A 21,160-nucleotide genomic window follows, 5' to 3' on the forward strand; every position below is an offset into this window, starting at 1 on the left:
TCAGGAAGTTAAACTCAGAAAAAAAAAAACTTTAAAACAATTCCTCAGAGGTAAGAAATATTGTTACTATTTATATTAGTAAAAGAAGAGCTAGAGCCTGCTAAATACAACAAGGGAGCCAAACTGAGACTAAAAAAATAAAAGTGCTAAGAAATCTTTTTTCAGAAGCCATTCCAGGGTAGTCCAATTACACAAGTGACTGACAAATTTCAACACAGTGATCAATGCCCACCAACATTTTCAACACCGTGGCATAGATAACCATGTCTGTTGTGTTTTAAATTGGTAGATTGGTCTTTCTAAGTGGCTGCATTGATAAAATATAGGTGAGCAACATAAAAATTAGGAGAAAGAGACTGGTTTTCCATTTTTTGATAATAAGCAAAAAAGTCTTTTTATAGACATGCTTATGACACTCCTACTCTTTCCTCTGGCAACTCATCGCTTGTCATCAAGGCAAAATTGATAAAGAAGAAAAGCCAGTTCCTTCTTTATCATCATATTTGTTTTCATGTGCTTTCTTTTGGCTTAAAACCTTCTAAATTAGTGACCATTGTGTTTACACAGTGCTGACAGCTGCTGGAAACATTTAATCTCCTATGGCACAAAGAAGAAAACAAAAGGAAATAGTCATAAAACATTGCTATTCTTTTTCAGGTTTTCCTGTACTTCTACTTCATTGGTGCTACACATCGCATTTTACATCACAGAACAAAGTAAAATATACAGGAGATTGGCTTTAATGACAAAGAAACATGAGACATTTAGATTGTTCTGCCTTCTCCCATGTCTTTTGCTGCCAAGATTAGTGGGCATATTAATGAGTGGCAGCTAAAATTTAGGTACATTTAGGTACATTTTCAAATTACACTCTGTGCTTTTGAGGAAGAGTTTCCCATATGATCAGAATTTAGAAGTGAAAAGACATCCCATCTTACTCAAAAAAAACTTGTTAACATCTAATATAAATAATTGATGGATACTGATCTGTCCACTGAAGAACAATCTTATGCAGTGTTTTGTGAAAGCAAGAGCATATAAAATCTTAATCTTAATACAATAGAGATCAATAATGTGAAAAACTAATATTTGACTGCATGAAGCTGTTGTACTACGTAAGGAATATTATCCCCCTAATTTGGACGATTATATTTATTTACATTGAATTATTTTACTAAAGCTGTTTAAAATGGATTTCATTTTTATATGAGAAAATTAAATTAGAAATCTTTTACACTCCTGTTACAAAAACTAACGCCCTGAAAACTGGCAACCTCTGTCTGTTGTTATGCAACCAAAGAAAAAGGTTTTCAGTTTTATAAAACTTATGAGCACACCCACCTGACCACCCAGCCACACATATACATATACTCATTCTCTTGCTTTGTATTTATGTATAAGTATATACAATTAATTTGCACAATATTATCTTTTTTAAAAAAAAACTTTATTTTTTAATAAAGCTGAAAGATTTTTTTGCAAAAGTTGACTTTTTCAAGCAAATAAGTAAGACTTTAAGCAGATCATCCTATGCAACATGTTTTTCTTCTACCAAATTTTCAATAATATCTTATTGCTTACCTTAGAACTTACTTCGGTTATGTTCATCTCAAGTTATATTGCTTATCTTATCTAGCATTACTTAAGACTGAGGGAACGTCTGTGACTTTAGTAACACATTGTTAGCAACCCAGGTTGATTCTCCAGATGATCAACATACATGGAAATTAAACTATGGTTTCTCATAGTGTAACAGACTTGATACAACACCTCTGTTTCCTCTATGGGTCAAATCTTGTCATATAGTTTTCTTAGCTGCGTAGCTGTTCAACTTTGTCACTGAAAACTTTCACAACCCGTTATGCATTCTGAGAGGGAAAGCTGAAAGTGTGGAAAATGCACATATTTATTAAATAAGAAATGGAATATTCTGGCCTTTTTTCCTTTTGTAATATTTAAACAACAACCTTTTAATTTCTGGTCTAGGGAAGCTGGATCATAACACAGCAGAAAGTGTAGATTCTGCAGAAGATATCTTCATCCAGGTATTGTAATGTGCACAGTGTCTTATTTTACTTACCTTATGTTATAATAACTGACACTCACATTGATATACAATTACCAGAGCTCCCATTGCAGTTTGTGGCTGTTTCAAGGAGAGCCTCCCCAAGACTTTTATCTGTCACTATTCACTAGTCCCAAACCCTCAAGCTCTCGTTACTCAGAACTCGTTTGCAACATGAGAACTACCAGCTGAGAGTTTGCAATTCTCAGTATTTTGGGAGTTCCAGATGGGCAAATGAACACCTATTTCCAGCAATCTGCAATATACCTCAGAGCTTACTGCTGTCTGAATTGAATAGTGTGAATGAGCTCTAAGATAACAAGTGTAGCAGAGACTGGAAATCAACTGTGTTGCTCTCCTTGACTGTATTGTAAAAAAAAAAAAAAAAAAAAAATTGTGCATGAACAACCCCCAGGCTTAATAAAAAGTGAAAAAGAGATTTTAAAAAGAAAGGAAGGAAGGGAAAGAAGACAATTTTATGTCAGATAAACAGGCAGCAGTATGAAAAATATAAAATCATTATGTATTTATTGTTACAGATTCAGTATTCTAAGTAGTCTTAGCTTATGTTTTCTAAGCCTGAGACTTGCAACAGTGACAGATATGTTCACTTCACTTGTGTAGTCAGTGTTTTCCACCAGAAATCACACATCAGTAAGTTTCAGGCTAGTGGTCAGGGAAATAAAGAACTTGCAGAAGTGTATTGAATACGAATGTGCTGTGCCTCCTTTGGAGATTATATTGAACTTCATTGTGTAATTCAAATTATGTATTCATATCAGAAGCCACTGAATAAACAAAACCTGTCATTATATTGGAATTAAAACATGTTAAAGGGGAAAAAATTAATTTATCTTTTTCAAGTTAGTTATCACAGAAAATGTTGCTGAACAATTGAGGATTTTCATAGAATATCTGTCTAACTCAAAGCCTGCAGAATCAGAGGAACAATAGCCATTCTTTCTGCATGAACATGCAGAAGTGATGTTGGTAGTAGTAGATTATATTCTTGTTTGTAGGCAAAGTACTCTGAGACCTGTCTTCAAGGTCATCGCTTTTTACTCAGAGGATCCTGCTGTTCCACTGTGTATACTTAACTTCTGTGTGAGTTGTGTAAGAGAAGACCCAAACCTTCTTTGGGAAAGAACTAGAATATCAGCCTAACTTCTACAGATGTTTCAGTGCTATTAAACGTAGCTGGAGGCAGGCCCCTTCCTGAAGGCAGACTGTGTCTTTATGGAAGAGTATTGCTGAGACAGCTCTTATCCTGTGTACCTACAGACTAACTTAAGCAGCTTTTGCTCAGTGAGCTTTTGTCTGTGTAATTTTTGTGGGGGCAATTCATAAGTACCTAGATCTCCCTCTCCCTTCATCCCCTATATTATTTATTGATTTTCATATCCAGTTGAGGTGTATGGGCTTCACTGAGTGGTTATCTGCTGTTAACTAAATGGCCTGAGAGTCCTTGGGAAATTTTTTGTTTAGATAAGGGGCCTCTGGCACAGTACGGCCAGGATGTGCCCAATCATGGAACTGTCTGCTTTACCTTACTGAAGTAGCTTTCAATTAGCCCTTTATGTATTTTTTTTTTTTTTACTTTTAAATTTTTTGACTTATCAGAAAGGATTAATAGCTCACTATATGTTGCAAAAATCATCATGGGATATAAAAAGGTGGTAGAAGAAAATCTGGAAAATTCATCTGTTCACAGGTAGTATAATGAAGTATAAAATATATTTGCATGGGCCCTCAGCAGGCAGCTATTTGTGCTATTCCATTGAGGTTTTACTTCAGTAGGGACAATTTTATATTTGCTCCATAAGGTTCTTATCATGGAGGACTAGCCATGTAAAGTTTCTGAGACATTGCCTCTGGTCAGTCAGCAAAGAACCTGTAAATGTCCAATCACCAAATAAAGGACCAAGAAAAATATGTGGCCACTGGGGCTTTTTGGAAAGTAAGAGATGTTCAGGAGCAGGCGTGGACTAGACACTAATCCGTACCCAAATTCTCAAAATTTATTTCAGTGTTCCCAAATTGACATCTTCAAAAGAAAGACAAATATGTGAAAACCATTCCTCCCCTCCTCTGCTCAAAAGACCTTATCAATACAAAATTACCTTCCTTGGTTGGTCAGGTAGGATAACCATTTTTTCTCCACCTTCCTCTTTTCCAATGTAAGTTTAAAATATACTTTTTTTCTACTGTTCCTACTGCACTTCTAAGGCCTCCAGAGTAACAGAAGTTGAGAAATACTGACAGAAGAAAAACCTTTGGGCAACTCATGCAGATCAAGTAAACACTCTCTGCAGGTAGCAGCAGGAGGGGAATGTGCTACACCTTTCCCAGTGATTAATATTATGCCTGACCTCTTACAACTATGGAAAACTACTGTGTACTTCAGCTCTTCTTGCAGATGTGTGAAGATATCCATAATACTAATTATAAAAATCTGTAATTTCAAATTCTTGAACCTATATGTGTTTTCCCTCATCACAGCTAGTTAATAAGAAAGAACACACTCATCTGCCTACCCTGGTTTCTGAGTCCTAATCATCAGTGATGTTTAGCTGGGGAAGACTGTATGTGGCCAGCATACTCTGTTAGTACTGCTTCTAAGCCTTCAATAGTCTGTGGCCTTGGGTCTTCCTGAGGTGGAAGTAGTATTTTTCTGTTTAAAATTAACATAAAATCTGTTCTTTTCATAAAACTTCCATAGATTGGTAATGGAAAGAAAATGAATATATTTATATTTACCTGAGGCCTAAAACCTTGCAAATGTAGTCATATTTCTACTTATCCCAATTTATAATCTGGTGTTTACTGAATTTTTGGGGGAAAGTAATTGCATAGGTTTGAGTCTACAATACACACATTATTTGCTTAAGACCTGAAGGTTATAAAAAACATAATAGGATCATAGCAAAGACCAGAGTGGGAAGAGCAAAGGGGAGATGGAGTACAGTGCTTTGTGGTAGCAAATATATGAGAGACACTGACTTCTGGTTTATAATTCCTGCTGAGTTCAAAGCTGAGTGGAAGCTGAGAAACTTTGTCTCTTACCCATATCACCACTACACAGGACAGCTGCTGCAGGAAGCAGGAAGACAAAAGTTAACATGTGACACACTGGAGTGTCTTTCTGTGCCTTTGAGAGGTATATATACCTTTTACAGAAAACACTGCTTATTTCCTAGTATTGTAAGCCTGCACAGCTACATGAAGCAAACATTACTGCACAAAAATAAAACTGGTAGAATTTGGTCCTTTAAGAAAAATCATAGAAATACTAAATTTTGCCTAAAGATTTCATTCCTACCCCTTAAGCAAGAAAAATGTTTTGAGCACTGTTCTTCCAGTCACATAAGAATCTTCCATCTGTTTGAAATGGTCATTAATATTTGAAAAGTGACCCTTCTTTTTTTACATCCTCTTGACATCCTCAACCGCAGTAAAGACCACAAAGCAGTGGAAAGTAAGAGGATAACCAGAAGCAGCTAAACTAAGTGAAATTCAGGTTGCTGCCAGTTCTTCTGTCTCAAATTCAATACAATGTTTGACATGCAAAATGAGGGTCAGCTGGCAGGTATAGCAAATGTGCACCTGCTTGGAGCTAATGGAAATAGTCCAAACTGTTTTATTTCCCCGTCTATCTATCCTGATGATATGAAAACTGAGAGGTTTAGATTATACGAGTCATTGAAGAAACTGAAGCTTTGTAATCTCTCCAGTGAAGTAGCATAAAGGAGGATGCAGTACTTTTACTGCAATTTTACTGCAATATTTTCCCACTGCAAAGAGCAGAATGGTATGCAGCACTCGAGTGTTTTTCTTCATCTTAAGCAGTGTAATTCTTTGATACAGCAGCAATTTCTAACAGTCCTAAATGATCACAGATGAAAAGAGTCTGTTCTTTCAGCCAGCATATTGATAGAAAAGCCTCTGAGCAGAGTACTGGGTTTCTGCAGCACAGTATAATCAAAACATTTTAACAGACGTTTTGCTTGCTACGGCACATAGTATTTTAAGTAACATGGCTTCATGTACAAAATTTCTTAAGCACATTCAACTGTATAGATGCAAACACATTTTGTATGCAAGCAAAAGAATCTGATCTTGACCACAGCCTGAACACTTTGTAATTTTAGCAGGTGTTTTATCAACTGTTCTGTAAATGCCTTGGAATTTTTTTGCCTCAGAACTTTCTCATCTCACTGAAAATTTGTATCCTTACTTTATTCATGAAGTGGAATTTAAACTACCATGCAAACAAAACTCAAAATTTCTTGGATACATTAGTATTTTAATAAAAAAATGTGTTGATATTCAGTGATCTAACATAATTTATCTGGAAAACTGAGCCATAACTTTGATAGGAAAGAGGGGTTTTAATTGAAAAATTACAGATGGAAGAAAAAAATCTGTATAAAGAACTCTCACTACCTATGTAAAAATCCTTTTAGAGTTTCCAGACATCTTTTCAAAATGCAGAACAGTCCACACTGCCATCAGAGTCAAAATACTGAAAAATAACTCACTAATTTTCTAAAAGTGAGTTTTGTTGATATTGTTGTTGTCAAGCCAGGTGTTAAAATGTTACTCTGTATTAGTTTAATTCTATCCTGCCACCCCTTCTCTAAACTATAACAGCTGCTAAACAGTGTTCCACAAGAACAAATGATGTCTTCACATAAAACAGATGCCTCAATCAATAGAATCAATAAATACATGTGAAAAAGTAGAGAAAAGACTGCAGGTCAAAAGGATCTCAGTGGAATATGTTTAAACCTAATGAAAGTGATGCTTTCATATCTCTGTACAATGCTGCAGTGACTGAAGAATCAGAATAAAATGCATAAAAATGTGAGCCTTCTTTATTTTGGATTTCTGAGGTAGACTGTTTTCTAGTAGGCTGGGCACAAAACTCATTTCCTTGAGTTCCATCTCAGATTCAATAGCAGCTTCGAATCACTTCATCTCTGTATGTGCCAGTTTTCCTTACAGGCAAACATTTTCTCATTTTCTCACAGGGCTCATAAGAGTTAATATAAAATCATATAAAAATGACCGTAAAATCACAGAAAAATAAGAGTCAAAGTGGAAGAAACCATAACTGACCATCTAGTCTTGAAGGTAGTCTCAGCTGCAGTTATGTAATGAGGAATTCATGTTTGTCTATGAGGTTCTTAAAAGCATCTAATAATGGACATACTGCAATCTCCCTGGGCAACCTACTCATCAGAACAGTGTATGCAGAGCTCTGGTTAGGGAGAGCAATGAAGGCTGCTTCTAGAGGCAACAGAGCTTCTTCTAAGCGGATATCATATGAAAAATTCTCACTCCCATCCAAGTCTCTTTACTGAGGTTGGCAGAGTATATAGGATGATGACATGTTTCAGTTTGAAATCTCAGTTTACCTGCATGCCAGCATGTGAAACTCAGGACACCTGTGGATCAGGGATAAGAGTCAACTATCTGCTAATGTGCTCATGTTTTGATTTTGATAGCCCTCTGCCCTATGTAATCACTTTCAGTAACAGGGGAGGACAGGAACATTAAGAGCCATGAAGGATAACCCTTGCAATAATGTCTTTTGACAAATGTTCAATGTTTGAGGAATGGATGGGAAGACCTCAGTCTGCTGCTTTAAGCTTTTTTTAAATTATGTATCCATCTATCTATGTCTGTCTATCTATGTACAAAAATAAATTTGTATATAGTGCCTTTCTTGCAATTTCTTTGTCATCTTTGCTCAGATTTCACTGTGGAGTTTGTGCCCATAGACCTGTAAGTCTTTCATTTGAGAATCAGTATGCTGTCCTATGCAGTATAAGAATCACTAGAAGAGTTCAGCCCAGGTAGTACTGGACAAAAAGATATACTAGTTTGGTTTCATAACCAATGTCGATAAAATCTTAAATTTAAGAGGAAGACCAAATGGCATAATGAACGCACATATACAAACATAGAAAAAATATCATATAAAGTACATTGTTGTTAAAATAATTTTTTTTAAGAAAAAGTGTGAACAGCAAGTGAAAACAGTGCTGCTCTGAGAAACTAGTTGTGCTTTGTACATATATGTGTGTGTGTAAAAGAGAGAAAAAGAGAAAGAAGGGGAGAAAGAAAGAGAGAAAGAGAGAAAGAAAGAGAGAAAGAAAGAGAGAGAAAGAGAGAAAGAGAGAAAGAGAGAGAGAAAGAGAGAGAAAGAGAGAGAGAGAGAGAGAGAAAGAGAGAAAGAGAGAAAGAGAGAAAGAGAGAAAGAGAGAAAGAGAGAAAGAGAGAAAGAGAGAAAGAGAGAAAGAGAGAAAGAAAGAGAGAAAGAGAGAGAGAAAGAGAGAGAGAAAGAGAGAGAGAAAGAGAGAAAGAAAGAGAGAAAGAAAGAGAGAAAGAAAGAGAGAAAGAAAGAAAGAGAGAAAGAAAGAGAGAAAGAAAGAAAGAAAGAAAGAAAGAAAGAAAGAAAGAAAGAAAGAAAGAAAGAAAGAAAGAAAGAAAGAAAGAAAGAAAGAAAGAAAGAAAGAAAGAAAGAAAGAAAGAAAGAAAGAAAGAAAGAAAGAAAGAAAGAAAGAAAGAAAGAAAGAGATGGAAAGAAACTGAAGTCACTCAGGGCTTTTAGAATCCTGAAGAAAATCTGGTCAGATTGCCTGTTATTACTCTTGGTCATTGTAACAGGACATTAAAAATGAAAGCACTTCCAAGAAACACTTTCCCTGGGAAAACTTAGTTTTCACTGTCATTAGTGATCATTAGTTTCCACTGTCGTTAGTGATCATTAATGATATAAGGTGTGTGTGAATGCAATTGATGCTGCACAAATGACATTTATATGGTGAAAATCTCTCACAGAGTTAACTTCAACTTTGATTTAGACTTTGGAAATTATCTAGTTGCTAGTAGCTCTACACATATATATTAAAAAATTTATACATTCAAGATTCATCACTAAATCTTCATTCCTCCTCACCTAGTAGATAACTGTGATTCTGCTTTTCTCAACTCCATATTTCTTCTTCAATTCTAATATTTGTAAAATGGAAAAAACCAACATATTCCATGATATGTGATAAAAAGTGTTGTGAAGACCAAGCAATTGATTCTCAACCACAAAAATAGTAATTTAGATAATGATTAGGAAAAGAAAGCCAAACAATTCCCCTCCCTCCAAACCAAAAAAAACCCCAAACCCAAACTCAAAAAGCACCAGAACTAAGAGTTAAACCTGGGGTAAACTGGGAAAACATCAACGTTCACAGGAGTTCAAAAATCCTCATCCAGTTTTAAATCAAGATGATTTCCAGTCAGGCTTGTATTACTTTTCAGTGCAGTATTAGACTTTGCATGCAGTGTCCCAGCTAAACCTCTAAGATTTTGTGTTGTGCTTTATGAAGGACCAAGAAAACTCATCAAAACTACAAGTTCTCTTCCATTTTATATAGATTTGGGTTGACATAATATTTAAAGAGTAAGTTTTATATAATTTTTACTTCATACTATAAATTCCTTCCTGTCATAAATGTACATCTGCTTTATTTTTTCCAGAATTTTCTATTAACACATGGCTTAGTACTGATTTAAGGGATAGTACCACACTCAAGATTAGACCACTATTCAGGATCAGACCAAAGATTTATAACTTAATTATTTTCTCTTTCCTAGTCTTTCTTACCACAGGCAAGTAGGCATTAGTTCTCGTTTCATGGGATGTTCTAATACTTTCAATGGCCTTAAATATGAGCATGGATGAGCTACTACAATTTGCATTTTTTTATAGCCTTCTATATTGTATTATGTATAATGTCACTTTTTATTTACCTGCATTCCATTTTGATCACAGCTATAAAATGAGGTTCTTAAATGTCAGTAATAATTCATACCACAAAGAATATGAAATGAAGGGCAAAGCTTACACAAAAGTAAATTAACTGAATTTAAATCCTATCAGGGATATGTGAGGAAATGTTCTGCTGTGGGTATGATAGTGAGTTATCTCCCTTTTGCATTTACCCTTAAACTGCATACTCAGATGGGATAAACTCTGTTCCATAATATACTAGGACATAAAAAGAGACTTTCTTCAATTGGGTTTGACTACATTTATAGGAAAAGCAAATGCTTCAATATCATTGTCTACAGTGTCAGAGAGATAGTCCACTGCAGGTACACCAAGGCAGTGAACTCCATAGCATAATTAAACTGCAGTAGGCTACACGTGGTGTCTACGAATATTATTCTGGCATTCAGCAGTGCCTGCAGTTTATGAGGACTGGGAGTTGATTCAATGGCCTCCTTTAGAGGTCAGGCAGAAAGTCATGCTGCTTCCTGCTGTACCACTGTTTGCATCTACCAGTTTGGGGCATCATTGACCAAAGTGCCTGGCATCTGTCTCTATGCATGTGTCCAGGTGTCCTGGTGTCCAGGACTGCCCCCACTTCCAGCATCTTTCCTTCAGGGAGGATCTTCATCTTTTTCTTTCCACCTCCCTTCTTTTTGAGAACAATTCTTTTTGAGAACCTTTATTTTCCATCCCCTCTTCTTTCTGTGCTCCCAAACCCCCAGTTTTCCCAATCTAAACAGTCTATGTGCTAAAGCACAGCACATGATCAGCCTTGAAATCATTGGTGCAGTCTCACGTCTCTTTATTAATTAGAGGATTCAAGGCATGCCACTTTTACTTAGTTTGAGTGTTATAAAAACTTACAACCTGCCTGTAACAGTTGCACATAGCAAGCAGTAGGCAGTTCAAAAATTCAATTTTGGACATTCCCACCACACCACTCCGCCCGCAGTTATGTGCCTCCTGTTAGTATTTCACAGCTTAAGCTCTTGGTTTTATCATTTGCAAAATGGCATATATGTTTCTGCCATTTGCTTCTGCTGGCAGCTGTGTCTCTACAGCAAAATTACTGTGAGGGCAGAGGAAAGGCTTCAATCTCTGTAGATAGGAGCACTTAACCTTATTCTTTTGTTCAGAACAACACCTTTCTGGTGGATCCCACTGGCTTCTTCTAAGGGGTGCTAAATCTGGGGCATTGGTTTTGTGTTGTAAATGAGTCTCTTTTCAGTGACTCTCCAAGCTGGAGATCTCCTTAAAACATGTAATAATTCAATATAAAACATACAATATTATAAAATTACAAAATAAAGCAGATCATCTACTTCAAAAGGAAAAAGTATGTATGAAAGAATACCCTTTTGCTTTTTTCAGATTGTCTCATATAGGAATATATAATATCTTAGCTCTGACTGACAAAGGCTCTGCAGAAGCCCATATCCACAAGCCACGTATTCATAAGCCACATATCCATAACATATCCCATAGCACAACAGTACAACAGTAATTGTTAGCTTTCTCGTATAATTTTAAATTACGAAAATAATGTTAAACATTGAGATCTTACAAATATCTCAATGTTTATAATTTATCAGCAAAAGAGGAAAAAAAATCAATGATACTTTAATCCCTCTATACAACCATTTCTAAATAGTTGTACAAGAATACAGAGAATATACTCCTGTTTGTGTGTTTATACATTAGTCAAAAATGTAGAAAATCAGTTGCCAGTAAAAATGTAGTTTTAATACTTCCAATTTTATGGGAAACTAATTTCCTAAGTATTGATGTTTTTTCCCAGGTCTATTTTATAGCTCATGCTGAGCTTCAGCCTCTTGCATGTTTACTGTTATTAACTTCATTCTGCTAGTTTAAAGCTAGCTCAGTCATTTCTACATAGGTTTCAGTCATCTTTTTTGGCTTCAGTAGGCATATTTTAGAAGCCTCCCATAAAATTGCAATCTCAGGCACCGTGATTTTATTCTGCCAGTGTATCTTTCAAAAATTCATTAAAAATATACCTGTAAATTGAAAAGCAAAGCAGAGTCAAACATTTGATCATAGGATTACTGTAATATCATGTGCTTCCCTTTCAGGGTCAAAGCACTGTGTTGGCCTTATTGTGGAACATAAATAGAATTATTATCAGTTGTTGATAATTTCCTTTTATAATTTTTACTAGTGAGGAACTAAGATTTCCTTTAAATTTTGTTTTTCACAGCTGAGCTAGGAGGCTTCTAATGTGCTGCCTTATTAATCATTTGAGAAAAAACAAGTCAACATATTACAGATAACATTAATGCCCAATATTAGTTGAACAGAAAACTCCAGGCCTCTGCATATAAACTTGCAATGAACAGATAAGCATGTATAATGAACACTTACATGAATTGTGCCTACTTTAAGGTAATCTGAAACCAATCTGCACTCAGAAGTTATCTGATCTACTTTCTGTGCTGACTGATTTTCTGAAACTAGACAACTCCAGGTTATCTACTAAAAGATGACACATATGTAGTTGGCACACACTGTCTATTTTATTTGTTACCCTTTTCTTCAACCAAGAATTTCACAGTACAGTCAATAAGCTGCATTTCAAACACTGTTCAGAAACATATTGCTTTAAGAAATCAGGAGTAACTTCAACAAATTACTTTTCAATTTATCTCTAAAAATGTTATTATGCTGAAGCAATTAATTACTTGACTTTTTTTTCTCCAAATACAAGGACTCATTTTGCAATGATGTCATTCTCTTATCATGGGTCAAAATTTACAGAGAGATGTTATTGCGTGCAATCCATTTTTAATACAAAGAAAACTGTAAAGAGATTGTTCATATTTCTTTTCTATGATATCGTAGTCTTCAAATTGACTTTCTTTTTATTTCTTTCAGGTTCGTCAGTAAGCAGTGAAAGAACTAGCAATTACAACACTTGCACAGTTGACCCCAGCAGAATCAATAGATCAATAGTCATCAGTATGAATTTGTATGTTGGCCCTAAGTGTGTAAATACACAAATCTGTAATGCTAAATTGTAGGTTTCTGGAACCTTTGTAAATTTATAATAGCCAAAGTTTTGCCATATGTACAATGTGTGTTTCTAAAGCAAATTCATTTTCTCTAGTGTTCTCCAGTAAATCCCCAAACATGTAACAATTCTATTTGATTAAAACTTCCCAAGCTAACCATTGCACTCCTTGAATTAATGGTTTAATACAGAAACTTGGAAAGTCTCATCAGCTTTTTCTACATCTTTCCTTGTTTCACAATTTGTTGTTTGTCTTTAAGTGAAGAAGTATTTCTGACAGGGTCTTTAGCTGAACAACTAGTTATAAGGGTCAGCTGCTTAACAACCCTGTGAAAGAAACCAAACAAATCATATTTACTTAATACAGAAATATTCAGTGAAAGAAAGGAGAATCTATGTACAATATGGTGTTATTTTTCCCCCAGTATAATCACCATTAATAATATAATCATAGAATCATGGAATGGTTTGGGTTGGAAAAGACCTTAATGATCATCTAGTTCCAACCCCCCTGCCATGCGCAGGGACAGCTTCCATTAGACCAGGTTGCTCAAAGCCCCGCCCAACCTGGCCTTGAACACTTCCAGGGAGGGGGCAGCCACAAATTCTCTGGGCAACCTGTTCCAGTGTCTCACCACCCTCACACTGAGGAATTTCCTTACATCTAATCTAAATCTACCCTCTTTCAGTTTAAAAGTGTTACCCCTTGTCCTATCCCTACACTGCCTGATGAAGAGTCCCTCCCCTTCTCTCCTGTAGGCCCCCTTTAATACTGGAAAGCTGCTATAAGATCTCCCCGGAGCCTTCTGTTCTCCAGGCTGAACAACCCCAACTCTCTCAGCCTGTCCTCATAAGGGAGGTGCTCCAGCACCCTGATCATCTTCATGGTCTCCTCTGGACCTGCTTGAGCAGGCCCTTGTCCTTCCTATGTTGGGGGCCCCAGAGCTGGACACAGTAGTCCTGGTGAAGTTTCACCTCTCTCAACCTGCTGGCCACACTTCTCTTGGTGCAGCCCAGGACACGGTTGGCTTTCTGGGCTGCGAGCACACATTGCTGGTTCATAGTCAATTTTCCATCCACTAATGCCCCCAAGTCCTTCTCCGCAAGGCTGCTCTCAATCCACTCATTGCCCAGCCTGTGTTTGTGCTTGGGATTGCCCCAACCCATGTGCACGACCTTGCACTTGGCCTTGCTCAACTTCATGAGGTTCTCACGGGCCCACCTCTCAAGGTCCCTCTGGATGGCACATCCCTTCCCTCCAGCGTGTCAACTGCACCACACAGCTTGGTGTCATTGCCAAACTTGCTGAGGGTGCACTCAGTCCACTGTCCATGTTGCCGACAGCTAGAATTACAGTGATTATTTGAAACACGGTCCAGGTTGGGAAATCAGTCCTTAGAAGAGAATGTGTAAAGGAATCGTCTGAACTATAGCTCCCTGAGGTACAACTATTTGGACACAGATGAATATGGACCTAAAATCTGAAATAACTTGACTTTCATTTGAAATAATGTTTGCATGAATTGTTGATGAAAAAGGATTTTTCTATGCTGTTTTCCTCTATCAGTGATTATAGAAAGGTTGACGCTAGTTGTAAGCTAAACATTTAATGAAATACATCTAAAACAAATCTATGCAATTTTGAAATCAATATGCCAGCTGTCTTATGCATGCAAAATGTCTCCTAGTGAGTCTAAAAAAGTCAAACATTTTGCATTCTATATATCCTTTTTCCCAATAATAAACTAATATTAAATCAGGCAGACTAAATTTAAAGCTGGATTAGCATTTCTTAACTTTCATTTCAAAAACTTCAACAGTTTGTAACTCAGCTGCAAATTTTTTCATATGGCAAAGCTTGGATTATAAAGACACAAAATACATTCTATTTTCTTAAAATGCTTGAGATTACAATAAATCTATTATAAATATTCCTGGGTCTTTAACTTTTGGGATTCTTAGTATTTTGTGGATCATATTTTTAACTTTATAAGCATCTCTTAGAAATGTACATGTTACTATGATGGATAGTATCATTTACATGATACTATATTGCAAAGCAAAAAAGAAAAAGAAGAAAGGTTCCTATCTAATTCCATGATAATAGAGGCAGGGACTTAAAGGGAAAGGACATGAAATTCAGGATAACGCATAAGAACAGAAGGATAAAATGAAAATATATAGAACTGAAGATATCAGAAATATGTATCAGCAATAGTGTGGCCAGCAGGGACAGGGAAGTGATCTTACACCTGTACTCGGCACTGGTGAAGCTGCACCTCGATGACTGTGTTCAGTTTTGGGCCCCTCACTACAAAAAGGACGTTGAATCACTTGAGCATGTCCAAAGAAGGGCAACGAAGCTGGTGAAGGGTCTGGAGCACGTGTCATACAAGGAGTGGCTGAGGGAACTGGGGTTGTTTAGTCTGGAGAAGAGGAGGCTGAGGGGAGACCTCATCGCCCTCTACAACTACCTGAAAGGAGGTTTCAGAGAGCTGGGGATGAGTCTCTTTAACCAAGTAACAAGTGATAGGACAAGAGGGAATGGCCTCAAGTTTCGCCAGGGAAGGTTTAGACTGGATATTAGGAAGCATTTCTTTACAGAACGGGTTGTTAGGTGTTGGAATGGGCTGCCCAGGGAGGTGGTGGAGTCCCCATCCCTGGAGGTGTTTAAGAGTAGGGTCGACATAACGCTGAGGGATATGGTGTAGTTGGGAACTGTCAGTGTTAGGTTAATGATTGGACTAGATATCTTCAAGGTCTTTTCTGACCTTTATGATTCTGTGATTCTGTGATAAAAAAATGAAGCAAAGAATTTATGAATGAGCTGGATAAATTTCTATGCATGCCACATACAAATGTTCTTTATTATTCATGTAATTTAAATATTTCATCTTTTTTAAGTTAAAAAATATATAAAAGCCAGGTCCAAAATATTTATTAGCCAGATTAATGAACACTGTGAATGAAAACCTAGGCCCCAAGTCTGCTATTACTATGAAAATAAAATGTCTGTATTAGACTAAAAATTAATGGACATGAAAATCAGATTTCTTTTCTTACTTGAAAACCAACTAGTTGAATGTGTGAGAAGTCAAAGTTTTATCTGGTCTGTGTGAAATCTTCTGGACTAAGATTCGGATGATGACTTGCAGGAATATGACTACCTGAGTGTGGAACCCCAAAGTTTGCTTTTTTTGAACATTAGCAGGACTAAATCTGAAATGGTTTAATACCTGTGGACAAAGAATAGATAACACAAACAGATATAGAAATAGATAGATAGATAGATAGACAGACAGACAGACAGACAGATGATAGATAGATACATGTATAACATATTTAAAAAGCAGTCCTCAGTAAAAAAGGGATTCTCAGGTGATGTAGTCAGTGGCAGGGGGAATTGTGTTTAACTAAGACAAAATTTGAATAACTTCTTTGACTAGCAATACTAAATGAAAAAATAGAATGCATTTAATGTTGGCAAGACAAAATATCTCAGTAATTTTGTTTTTATGTGACAATTATTTCCCTGCTGTTTTGCATACTTATAGATAAAGAAAAAGTTCCTTTGATTTAATGTGAGCAACTGATGGATGGCAACCTAAATTGAATGAATAAACAGAATAAACAGAGTTCCTTCCCTATGCTCTTTATGTGTCCATTGGTTGTCATAGGTGTTTTTTTTTAAAAAAAATAAGTTTATCAATAATGGTGCTAAAGAAACTTTTATTTTCTTTTAGTTTGCTTAAGCTGTTTATGGGATTTTATTTAATATGTCTATATAGCTGAGTTTATTTAACTTAGAAATATGAAAGAGCTTGGATCTTTTTCATAAACTCTCTTTTTAAACACATCTTTTTTTTATATGACAGTTAATCAGCCGGCTGTGTCAGGATCAACTGTATTCTTACCGTAAGATTCTTAGTATAATATGTAGGAAAATTGAGCACTAAGTATTGCTACAAGCAATGTGTCAAAAGCTTTTGTCAGGTTATTTGTAAGCCATTGCTTTACCTTTTTCTTTTCTGGGTTTCTGATAAATGTGGTGTTGAGGTATTCATGAAAATTAACACCAGAGTTGGCAGCAAGCATGAATTTGCAAGGTAAGATCAGTTGATGAACTTGCAAAATGCATGAGTGGAGAGATTATGGCCAAATATTTCTTCAGAGACTGTTCATTTACTCTCCATTCTTGTTTTTTTAGTGCCTGAGGAAGAGCTTAATTGTGGATGTGTAGCATATGGCTATGAACTGGGGAGATAAGCTTTCACTGAAATATACTGTGCATACAAGGACAGTACATTAACGAAAAAGAAAAGTGTGGAAAAATGATTGTTGAAAAAGTAGTATATTGGATGTTGAAGTTATAGCACTTGCTGTGCTGTGCTGTAGAAAAATGGAGCGTGATTCCACTGTGCATAAAAAATAACTTTAAAAGGAAATAGCTGGATTAACCATGTGAGATAGGTGAGCAGAATTTAGTTGATACTGGGAAGGGACTTTCTGAAGTTTACAAAGCTATGTCTCCATGAAGGCCGTGAGGTTTGTTCATATTGCCTAAGGTCTGAAGATCAAACATTCACTGGATTTATGTAAGAACTTTTTATCATTTTCAAACAATTGCTTCTGTCCTGAGCTCAATGTCTTATGCTTAAGTAAGACATATACACTGGAAAAGTTCAAAGTTTGATTAGGAGGCAACAGCAAATGAAGGATCCAATAATATTTTATTTTAACAACATGTTTTATTTTTAATTTGAACTTGTTTGACTGCAAATTCCAGTCGTTGGTTATCATTAGATGACCTTTGCAAGCAATCAGCACCTGATTTTAGAGCTAATTGGAGGGGGCCTCAACAGACTGGAAAATCCATGCCAAGAACATCTGCAAGCATCAAAGAGTAATGTCAAACCCAGGTTAACTACATTCACCTCAGTTTATGAATACTGAACATTATGATTAATGTTCAGCATAATTTTAATCTAACATCCTTATGTCAGTAAAACTAATAATCAGTTGAGACAAACATGGCTATATGTCCCCTGTCTTATACTGTGAGAATCTGGGGGCATGGTGAAGGCTTTTGAAATACAGTCTCCTGGTAAATATTCAAAGTATGCTAAGGTTTTTTGGAACAACTCATGTCCAAACTTCCCCAGCTGTACAGAAGGATACAAGGACAGATAAATGACTTAGCAATAAGAAATGGATTATAAGTGACAATTTTCTATGTTAAATTTAGGGATTTATTCCAGAAGCAGAAGAAGCTGAGTTTGGAAAGAGATAATAATTGACTGATCAGACTGAAATCACACCATTAGAGCTCGGGTAGGAGTAGCATCCATGTCCACTTAATGACAGTTGAATACTGAAATGATAGATTTTTTTATTAAGCCATTCATTGTCAGGCTTCATATTGTAGTCCATTACCATTTCTTTCAGCTTAGGTGTATTTTGTGTCAATTTTTTGCAGAGCTTTCATTGTCAGTGCTGTGATATTTAAGATTCCATGTTTCTTGAAAGAATTTGAAAGCTGCTGATGAAAATGGTTACTGCTATGGGCTTTTGTCCGTGGTTGTTTTCCTACAGTGGTACTCAGGGAATGCATTTTTTTTTGTTTTTGTTGCCATGAAGACTGAAACCCTATCTTTTATTCAGTAAAAGCTAGGATCTTTTGTTCAATAAAAGTTAAGTATTGCAAGCTCACAATAAAACTTCACAAGTGTCAGAGATGTATTCTACATGCATTTTTACATACTTTGTTAAAAAAAGGACCTTACTGTTTCAAGCTCAGCAGTATTTTAGGCTCGGTTCTTATCTTAGTTATATTAATGTAAGCTTATTATGGTTGAGATCAAAGTTAATATACTACCTATTTGATATCATACTCTGGTAGACATTGCTTTGTTTTATTCCCTACTTTCATAATGATTTACAGCAAAAAAAATCTTTCTGTAAAAGTGAACTTGTTCTGCTTATTTAAACAAATATATTTTTTTGCTGCAGTTGTCTTAAAGCTGTTTGGAACAGTGCTAATTAGCGGTCAACTATATTCAGTATACCTTGATATGATCATTTTACTTACATAAGTTAGTGCTTTTTGTACACTCCTGATGAAAAGGTTAAAATAGTTGAAAATGAAGAAGAGAAATATGTCATGAGTGTGGTGGTTTAGTCCCTGCCGGGGTTCGAGACCACACGGCCGCTGCCCCTCCCCCACAAAGGGAGTGAAATACAAAGCCCTGGGGCTGAGATAAGGAGAGGTTTAATACAACAGTGCAACAGCAACAAAACAAACAACAACAATAACAATAACAGTAATAACAATGAACAGAGCAAGATATCTACCGATACAGCAGTGAGAGCAGAGAGATCGCGTAACACACGCGTTCACCGATTCTCCCGCGCTTGGGCACCAGGAGGTGACATCAGCACGGTATTGAATAACCCGGCTAGAGCTTCCCCCCACTGCTGGGGAAACTTAACCCTATCCTAGCTAAACCAGGACACATGAGAGAGCAGTGTAAGAGGATCAGAAGAGACTGTGACAACCTGCTGGAGGTGATATAGTAGGAAAGGTTAATAAGGTAAATGAAAGGCTATAGGAAGAAAACTAGAGAGTCCTGGGAACAGGAAAATGATAGGAAATAGACACTGTCACACATTTAATGTTAAATTTTCAACATATCATGAAACATAGGTGATCTGTAAGAGGTGCTAAAAAGTCCTCTGGACTTTTAGGCCAATATTATGATGCCAGAGCATTAGAGTTATGATTTTTGATCTATTTCTGTTATCATGACTACAGAAGTCTCCTTTCACATGTTGGCTGACCCAAAGCAGTTTTTAGGAGTCAAATTTGTGAATAGATAAGTATTTTTGTTTGATTTCAGCAGCTATTGGGAGAAGGGAACTTTAAATATAATTACTATACTAACAAAATATATACAATGTAAGAGCACACTGTAGTATCTTTTGTGGCGCAGGAAAGCTGAATTATGTCAGAGTGGAGAAAAGAGCCAATAGAAGTTCGAGTTTAAAAATGAGAATGCTCTCTTCTAATTTTGTTTATTGTGTTTCCACCAAGGTTATAACTTAGACTGTTGCTGTGACTCTTCCTCTGGAAGCACTTACAATACCCCTAATATACTCCTAATTTTAGTGTTGATAAGTACACCTGAGTTAGATAGCTAGCATGAGTCAAAGGCAAATGGTGTGAGGACTTGCTATAAGTTGCTTTTGTGCCCCCAGACTCCTGTGGCTTAGGTCAGGACTCAGTAGATCACACGAAAAGCTAGAAGGAAATGATCTCATCTTACAGTTTTGAATCACTCTTCTGAGTGAAATTTCTTTCAATGAAAAGAAATTGTGTACTTAGATGAGCCACTAATGGGGACACACTGCCCTGGTTTGAGCAAAGGGGGCAACTGAGCACCATGCAGCCACTTCCTCACTCTTTCCCCCTCAGGAATGTGAAGGAGAAAATAAAACAAAAGGCTCAGGAATCGAGACAAGGACAGGGAGGGATGTCTCACCTGTTATGGTCACAGGCAAAAGACAGAATCATTAGGGGAAGAAACAATTTAATTCAAACACCATCACCACCACCACCACTTAACAAACAGAGTAGGAGAGTGAGCTTAAACAACTTAAAAACACCTTCCCCCCACCCATCCCTTCTTCCCAGGGTCAGCTTTGCTCATGATTTCTCTACCTCCTCCCCCTCAGCAGTGCAGAGGGCAGGGGATGGGGGTTGCAGCCAGTCCCTCGCACATAATTTCTTCTGCTCCTTCCTCCTCCAGAAGAGCAGTCCTTGCATTTTTCCCCTGCTCCAGCAGGGCATCCCTCCCATGGGAGAGATTCCTCCATGAACTTTCTCTGGTGTGAGTCCTTCCCAAGGGCTGCAGCTCTTCATGAGCTGCTCTAGCATAGGTCCCTCCCGTGTGTTGCAATCCTCCCAGTGACAAACTACAACGGTATGGCCTTCTTCTTTGGGTGCAACCACCTTCTCTGGCATGGGATCCTCCATGGGCTGCAGGTGGGCATCTGCTCCACATGGACCTCCATGGGGGAATTTCTTCTCTGGCACACCTCCCTCCCACCCCCTCCTTTCTTCCACTGACCTTGGTGTTTGCATAGCTGTCCTCCTTGCAACTCCTCCTCACAACTCCAATTCCACCTCTCAGGTTCCCCTTCTTAAATATGTTATCACAGAGGCACAACCACTATC

At 36.8% G+C, this 21,160-nt stretch overlaps 1 long non-coding RNA gene across 2 annotated transcripts in view; it reads left to right on the forward strand.

The window, feature by feature from the left end:
• Positions 1 to 16,574, forward strand: part of LOC141943262 (uncharacterized) — a 69,460-nt gene extending 52,886 nt beyond the window's left edge. For both annotated transcript variants that reach the window (XR_012628906.1, XR_012628904.1), the window contains exons 3-4: positions 1,987 to 2,045; positions 12,792 to 16,574. This is a non-coding gene — a long non-coding RNA (uncharacterized LOC141943262). The remainder of the gene's footprint in view (positions 1 to 1,986; positions 2,046 to 12,791) is intronic.
• Positions 16,575 to 21,160: the final 4,586 nt, after the last annotated feature.

The sequence above is a fragment of the Strix uralensis genome, chromosome 4 (genome assembly GCF_047716275.1).
Source record: "Strix uralensis isolate ZFMK-TIS-50842 chromosome 4, bStrUra1, whole genome shotgun sequence".
NCBI classification, from domain to species: Eukaryota; Metazoa; Chordata; class Aves; order Strigiformes; family Strigidae; genus Strix; species Strix uralensis.